Source organism: Aegilops tauschii, chromosome 2 (genome assembly GCF_002575655.3).
Source record: "Aegilops tauschii subsp. strangulata cultivar AL8/78 chromosome 2, Aet v6.0, whole genome shotgun sequence".
Taxonomy (NCBI): Eukaryota; Viridiplantae; Streptophyta; class Magnoliopsida; order Poales; family Poaceae; genus Aegilops; species Aegilops tauschii.
In genome coordinates, this window is record NC_053036.3 from 512,682,852 (window position 1) to 512,691,676 (window position 8,825).

General features: G+C 49.7%; 1 pseudogene; it reads left to right on the plus strand.

Annotated features, from left to right (window-relative positions):
• Positions 1-7,210, plus strand: part of LOC141041182 (uncharacterized) — a 41,830-nt pseudogene extending 34,620 nt beyond the window's left edge.
• Positions 7,211-8,825: the final 1,615 nt, after the last annotated feature.

Here is an 8,825-nt window from a genome sequence, read left to right on the forward strand (position 1 = left end):
CACTAGCTTGAAATTTCGGCGTAACAAGGATCGACTTGAAATTTCGGGAGAACAAGCTTAACGTGTTCCCAAAAAAAAGATAATTCTCTCCTCATCACTAGAGAGAGCCATGTCCCGTTTTACTATATTACTAGAAATGCATTCAACTACAACAAAAAAACTAAAAAGATCGGGACAACAAACAAAATGTGTACGTTACCAAAACAATTTGCACTTCCCTCAACAATAAAAAAATGTGTGTTGTCTAGCATATGGAGTAAATTTGAGTACATTTTCCCTGTTTGAATGGGATTGTACTCGGGTTAGTTAGACAACCATCTAAATATTATCTTCACAACACATGACATGAATATAGGAGAAGTAAATTCCTATATAAATACGAACTACATGTACATACGATCTCAAATTCGAATATATGTATCCATTTTATGTTGAATTCAAATCATTGTACATGTATGCTCTAGCTAGATGTTCGGAATCTAATCCATGTATGATATACTACGTACAATGTGTTTAACACGCACAACACACACAAACACCATTTAGACTAGTAAGATACACGTGCATTGCATGCATGAGATTTGGCAACCAAATTATGAATAAATACCACATTATAGCATGTAAGTTTTGAGTCATATATGCATGATGTAGATGTTCGTTTAATTCTTATAGTTCATTCATTCAAAATCATCTAGTTTTTATAAGAAAGCTAATCTATTTTAAGATTCATGGAATTGTGCGTTGTAAGGCATAAAGTAAAAAACAAATAATGGCAAATCACATAGAAAAACATTTGGGCAATTCTGATACGGAAGATTCTAGAACAAAGAAGAAGTGCTTGTGTTTTGAGGTTTGTGCATTACGCTTAAGATCAATCATCGAGTCTTCTAGATTGTACATGTGGCAAAATCTAGTGGAATCTAGATGATATCCAACGGCCAGTAGTGCTCAAATTTGCCATGTCTGCACCATCGGATTGGTTTCATCCAACGATCATCTTACAAAGTTAAAGTTATCCGCACACTATATAAAAAATATAAAATATAATATATAGGGGTATCGATATAGATATGTGCTTCGAAAGCCACCCGTCATCTCCAATTAGAATAGTGTGTCTGTCGGTGTACAAAAGTAGGGGCCCTTTTTGTACCCCTTTACTTGTGCACGGGCAGTCAGAGCCGCGCCCATGGCCACACTTAGTAGGGCAGGGGTAGAGGAAGCAAAGCCACAAGACAACCGGAGCAACGCCAAGACAGGAACACAAAGAGCAGAGGGGCGAGGTGAACTCCCCCGGCAAGGCCCTTGCCGGGGCGGCCTCCACAGCCCCGGCAAGAACCTTGCCGGGGCAACTTGCCCAACACCAGCAGAGCCCCCACCCTTGAGCCCGAGAGTTCCAACACCATCGACCACATTGGAACCAAGGCTCGGGAGGCACCTCCATGGTGGCATGCAGATCTTTGTGAAGACAAGAAGCACACGAGACTAGATGATAACCAGAAGACGATGATCCTCGGCAAGATCCTTGCCGAGGATACCCACGAGACCCCCGGCAAGCTCCTTGCCAGGGATGACCCCGATGCCACGGCAAGACTCTTGCCGAAGACGTCTCCGGGGCCGCAACTAGGCCCACTTCTGCCAAGACTCCACCGCCGTTCCCATGCAGCTGCCAGCCCAACAACTAGGTGAGCACCTGTGTGGCGACGTGCGGTCTCTAGGCCAACTCAGCAAGCACCTGCATGGTGGCATGCAGATCTTCGTGAAGACCCGACCACCATGCCAACTCAGCAGCCAGCCAGCCTACAGGGCGCTGCACGCCTCATTGGCCTGGACGCGTGTCGAAGCAAGGTGGAGCGGCGACGGACGGGACGGGCCTTGTTACCGTCCCCGATAAAGCAAGGGGACACCGCATTTAATGCGTTTTGTCCCGCAATGACAGGCGATAAGCTTGTACACTATATAGCTTTCCACCTTCTGTCTGCCACTGTGGCAGCCCCTTTTGGCTATAAAAGGAGGCCCGAGGCGTACTGGAGAAGGATTCAGATCTTTTGGACGATGCACACACCGTAGCTAGTCCAAGAGCTCAAGAACACTCAAATATACACCAAAGCAGGACTAGGGTATTACGCATCCTCGCGGCCCGAACCTAGGTAAACGATCCTCGTGCTGGCTCCTAGACCCGCTCTTTGCACAACCCCACGCCCGCTAACCGTAGAAGGGATCCCAGTGATCCCATAGGTGTCGTTCCCCCGACATCTTCGGCGCGCCAGGTAGGGGCGCGCAGTTGTGAAAATCCGGTCTAGTAGTTAGTTTAGCAGTTCTTCATCGCCATGGCCCCCAAGAAGGGGATGATGGCGATCGGATCGCCCGGAGTAGGCCCGTCCGCACCAGCGCGAGCGGGCGATCGGGTGGCCATGGGTGGGGCCGGAGACGTGGCCTGCAAGCATCCACGACATTCTGGCAATCGGAGCCAGGCAAGCGGCGTCGTCCGAACCCGAGACAACGAGCTACGCGCCGCTGGGTCCGGGGGCGGGGCCGTGCTGCCCACGGGCGGCGCAGCAGCTTCTACGGCACCCCAGCTGGCACCCGCGCCACGCCCGAGGGAGTCCTGGACTAAGGGGTCATCGAGCGTCCGGCCTGTTAGCCATGGGCCGAACTGATGGGCTATGAAGATACGAAGACCGAAGACTGTACCCGTGTCTGGATAGGACTCACCTTGGCGTGGAAGGCAAGCTTGATGACCGAATATGTAGATTCCTTTCTTTGTAACCGACCTTGTGTAACCCTAGATCCTCTCGGTGTCTATATAAACCGGAGGACTTAGTCCGGAGAGGATACTCATTATCATAGTCATACAAGCTAGACCTCTAGGGTTTAGCCATACGATCTCGTGGTAGATCAACTCTTGTAATACTCATATTCATCAAGATCAATCAAGCAGGAAGTAGGGTATTACCTCCATAGAGAGGGCCCGAACCTGGGTAAACATGGTGTCCCCTGTCTCCTATTACCATCGACCTTAGACGCACAGTTCGGGACCCCCTACCCGAGATCCGCCGGTTTGGACACCGACATTGGTGCTTTCATTGAGAGTTCCACTGTGCCGTCCTCAAAAGGCTCGATGGCCCCTTCAATCATCAACAATGACGCTGTCCAAGGAGGAACCTTCCTCCCCAGACAGATCTTCGTGTTCGGCGGCTTCGCACTATGGGCTAACTCGCTTGGCCATCTGGAGCAGATCGATAGCTACGTCCCTGGACATCAGGTCAGATTTGGGAGCTTGAACTGCGTCGCAGACATCCGTGGAGACTTGATCTTCGCCGGATTTGAGACCGCGGCGACCGCTCCTGGTCACCTCGACGAACATAACCTAAATATGTCGTCGGACCACTTTCAGGAGATAGCTCCTGTAACTGCTCCGGCCTTAGATCCGGAGCATACTGCGCCATCCAAGGACGGGAAGCTCAACCCCGCCACGGAGGCCACGGATCCCGCGGTGTTGGAGCCGCACACGGACCTAAACTCAGGGGACATCTGCGTTATCGGAACTCCGGACTCGTCTCCGGTCATAAGTTCCAAACCATATGAGCCCGCGGACACCGAACTTGATCGTTTATCGATCTTCGAATTCGGCGCCGCATGCATCTTTTAGCATTCACCTTTGGGCGATGTTCTAAACTCATTAAAAAATATGTCCTTGGCGGGGGATTCACAGCCGAATTATGTCCGGTTCGAGCTGGAGGCAGATGATGGGGGAGAATTTCGATTCCCACCCACCACCCACTTCATAGCCAATGTCGAAGACTTAACCGACACGCTTGACTATGACTCCGAAGACATCGACGGTATGGACGACGATGCCGGAGATGAGGAGGCCCAAAAGCTGCCGTTCACTGGACGATGGACGACCACTTCCTCAAGACCGGCACAGGGACATCAAGACCGGCACAGGAGATGAAAACACTCCGGATGGTGCCGAAGACACAGAAGAACCCGATGAACAAACTGCCGAACAAGACAATCGGGAATCAGGGCATGTCAGCCCTGACGAACATGCCATAGAAGAAGACTCGGAGGACGGTAGTTATCATCCGCCCTCCGAGGAGGAGGTGAGCCTCGGCAACAAAGACTTCATCGTGCCTGAGGAGCCTCTGGAGCAGGAGCGCTTTAAGCTTCAGCTAATAGCCACTGCGAGGAGCCTGAAAAAGAAGTAGCAGCAGCTTCAAGCTGATCAAGACCTGCTCAATGACAGATGGACCGATGTCCTGGCAGCCGAGGAATACGGCCTTAAACGCCCAGCCAAAAGTTACCCGAAGCACAGATTACTTCCTCAGTTCGACGATGAGGCGCCATGTAACACCCACGATGCGGCTATATCTCCCACGTGTCGAGGCACGACTTGGAGGCATAACCGCATGGTGGTTTTATCACAAGAAGGGTCATCTTCACACAATCCCATGTAATGAACAAGAATAGGATAAAGAGAGTTGGCTTACAATCGCCACTTCACACAATACATAAATAAGTCATACATCAATCAGAGTACACACATAGGTCCGACTACGGAACCAAAATAAAAGAAGACAACCCCAAATGCTAGAACCACGATCGTCCCAACTGGGCTCCACTACTGATCATCTGGAAACGAAACATAGTAACGAACAAGGTCCTCGTCGAAGCATCACCTGCACTGGCATCATCAGCACCTGCAACTATTTTGGTAGAATCTGTGAGTCACGAGGACTCAACAATCTCACACCCGTGAGATCAAGACTATTTAAGCTTATGGGTAGGAAAGGGTAGTGAGGTGGAGCTGCAGCAAGCACTAGCATGTATGGTGGCTAACATATGCAAATAAGAGTGAGAAGAGAAGCAACGCAACGGTCGTGAAACTAGAAGTGATCAAGAAGTGATCCTGAAACTACTTACGCACAACCATAACACAAGAACCGTGTTCACTTCCTGGACTCTGCCGAAAAGAGACCATCACGGCTACACACGCGGTTGATGCATTTTAATTAAGTCAAGTGTCAAGTTCTCTACAACCGGACATTAACAAATTCCCATCTGCCACATAACCGCGGGCACGACTCTCGAAAGTTTATACCCTGCAGGGGTGTCCCAAGTTAGCCCATCATAAGCTCTCACGGTCAACGAAGGATATTCCTTCTCCTGGGAAGACCCGATCAGTCTCGTAATCCCGGTTACAAGACTTTTCGACCATGGTAAAACAAGACCAGCAAAGCCGCCCGATGTTCCGACAAATCCCGATAGGAGTCGCACGTATCTCGTTCTCAGGGCACACCGGATAGGTCAAGCTACGAGTAAAACCAGGCCTCGAGTTGCCCCGAGGTGGCCCCGCAGGCTGCCCGTTTCGGACCAACACTCGAAGGAGCACTGGCCCCGGGGGGGGGGGGGTTTAAAATAAGATGACCCTTGAGTCTGCAGAACCCAAGGGAAAAAGGCTTAGGTGGCAAATGTTAAAACCAAGGTTGGGCCTTGCTGGAGGAGTTTTATTCAAAGCGAACTGTCAAGGGGGTCCCATAAATCCCCAACCGCGTAAGGAACGCAAAATCAAGGAACATAACACCGGTATGACGGAAACTAGGGCGGCAAGAGTGGAACAAAACACCAAGCATAAGGCCGAGCCTTCCACCCTTTACCAAGTATATAGGTGCATTAATTAAAATAAGAGATATTGTGATATCCCAACATATCCATGTTCCAACATGGAACCAACTTCATCTTCACCTGCAACTAGCAACGCTATAAGAAGGGCTGAGCAAAAGCGGTAACTTAGCCAAACAACGGTTTGCTAGGAAAGGATGGTTAGCGGCTTGACATGGCAATATGGGAGGCATGGTATAGCAAGTGGTAGGTAGCGCGGCATAGCAATAGAGGGAACAACTAGCAAGAAAAGATACAAGTGATTTCGAGGGTATAGTCATCTTGCCTGAGATCCCGCAAGGAAGAAGAACGAGTCCATGAAGGAGACAAACGGACGTAGTCGAACGAATCCTCACAACTCCGGAACGAAACCGAAGCTAATGAGAGAAGCAAACCGGAAAGAAGCAAACACCATGGTAAACAGACAAGCATAAACATGGCATGATGCACAATCAAGTATGATGCATGTCCGGTTTAAGTAGGCATGGCATGGCAAAGTGCACAAACAATACTACAAATTAAGTGGAGCTCAATATGCAACGAGTTGCATATTGATGAAACACCACATCAATTATTTAGTTCTCTCTCATTTATGTACCCAACAATATTAAATGTTGTTAAACATTGCAAGGGGTGAAGCATATGAAAACTACCTATTTAGGCGTTTAAATGAGGCCGGAATAACAAACAAAAATTCCGGAAAATCCCCATATGCGTATTTTGAATTCGCTACTGTTCTGCCCTAAACACAATTTTAATGTTATTAAACAGTAAAACAAAGTGCACCATGTTAAACTAGGCATTTTTCCACCCCATTTACATATAAAGAACATTTAATTTGGAGCTACGTTTAATTAGTTATGAAATAATTCATTTTAACATGCTATTTATGCAAAATGAAACAAACAGCAAGTTTAAACATTTTAAACATGGATGAGAGTTGGATATTATGAAACTAGATAAATTCTAAGAATTTTACATATTTAAACCATTTTAATCCGATGCACGGTTGTGGAGTTATTAAATGCATGAAGTGCAAGGGTGTTTCTGTAAAACCGCAAACTCTGGATAAATAGCTAAATTCGCAGGCAGGAAAAAAACAGTGAACGGGCCGAATCTGCTAGGCACTGGGAGCTCACCATGGGCCAAGGCCCAGTCGATGCAGAGGCTGGAGGAGACCGGTTGGGCTGCTAGGCACGCATCTGGACCGAGCGAGAAGGGGAGGCGCGGTCAAGCGAGGCAGCGCGCGGGTCAACGCAGGGACGAGGCGAGCGAGCTGCTGCTGCTCGTTTCTGAAGAACAGAAACAGCAGCAGGTTCAAACGCCGGCAGCTGGGCGCGATGGACTTCGGCAACGTGGGCGCAAGGAACGGAGGGAGTGCGGCGAGATGGGGCATACAGGCGGCGAACGGCGGCGAGGATCCACCGGATATGACGAGGGGAGCCGGTTCATGATGGTGGGAGTCGAACAGGACGACGACGACTCGGCTCCTGTGAAGAAACATAGAGAGCGAGCTAATTCAGAGAGGAGAGATAGGGAGAGGTAACGGGAAAGAAAAGGAGGAGCCAGGGCGACCTAGTAGCTCCCATGCGACAGCGGCGCCGTCCTCCGGTGACCACGCAGCAGCGGTCGTCGGAACCAGGAGGTGGGCGAGCTCGTAGGCCTTCGCGCGCCATGGTTCCTGCAAGTCGAGAGAGAGGGGCGCGTGAAGGAAGGAGGAAGTGGAGCAGGGGAAGAAGAAGGAAGACAGGGGCGTGGCGCTGGTGACCTGCTGGTCGCCGGCGGTTGTTTGGGCAGCAGCGACGAGGTGCTCGGGGACGCGGGGTGCACGACGGCGCAAGGGGGAGCTCGGCGCCAATGGCTTCGGGAACGAGGCAGAGGAGGCGGCTCGGGGATCGGACGCGCGAGGCGGTGGTCGAGGAGCTCGGGGCCCTCCTAGTCCAGATTGAGCGAGGGTGTTGGAGACACGAGATCGAGGGAATCAGGAGCAGCGCTCGTTGGCTCGGGCTCGATCCCGAGGAATGAGGAGGCTGGTCGGGGAGGATTTGGACCATGGGTGCGGGCTCTAGTTTCTGGGGTCGATGGATTTGGAAGTTTTGGTGGTGGCTGGTTGGTGCGAAGGGGATCCCGAGGTGGGAGAATGACAGTGGCGGCGGCGGAGGATTTGATGGATGGGATAGCTAGGGCTAGGGTTTCATCTTAATATATAGCAGTGGGCTAGGCATATGGTCATTTGATCCCTCCGATCGTAATCGAACGGTCCGAGATAAATAGGTTAGGAGAGTCTAAATAAGAAATGGAGATGTTTTATAGATGTTTGGGGATGATCCGGACCCAACGGTCACGACTGAGCGGTTCGGGTTCGGGACAGCTTTCGGACGCGCGCGAGGGGTTTGACGAAAGGCCAAGGAGATAAAGGGGGTTTTTACGGGCTCAGAGAAGAGAGATAAGAGAGCGGTCTGGTTGATATGACAGGTCAACAGAGACAAGGAAGAAGCGGCAACTACGAGCAGATGTAAGTTTTGAAAAAAATGACGGCAACGAGTGCCGATGCAATGCGGATGATGCCATGATGAAATGCAACAAACAAATAAATACACGCGACGACAACAAAAACATGAAATGCGTCTGAAGCGTCAGTCTCGGGGCGTTACAACACTCCACCACTACAAGAGGATCTCGTCCCGAGATCTAGGATGGCACCGGAGAGAAGCGGAAGAGGAAGAGAAGAGGTAAAACTAATTGCTTCTTTGACAAATGAGTGAAACCAAAGAATGAACAAATTTAAAGAAGGAATCAACGAAGATGAACAAAGTCGAAAACACTTCGTTAGAAAAAGGAACAAGGAACATTACGGGAACCTTGTAGGTTGAAAGACATAAGAAAAAGGGTTGCAATGGCCAAGAAGTGCATGCAAGCACTCTGGTTGAAGCGAGATGTACAAGGAACGATGAAGATCAATTACGACAACACTCCGGTTAAAACAAGATAGAGCAGGAATAAGAGTGATATAATTTGTACAGCACTCCGACTATAAATGGAAGGAATTGAACATGAATTTGACAAGATGAGGGGATACTTGACGAAATGAACAACACACTGCCTCCGGAACTATTAGAAGAATGGCACAAGGGGTAAGAAAGATTTCAGACAGCACTCCG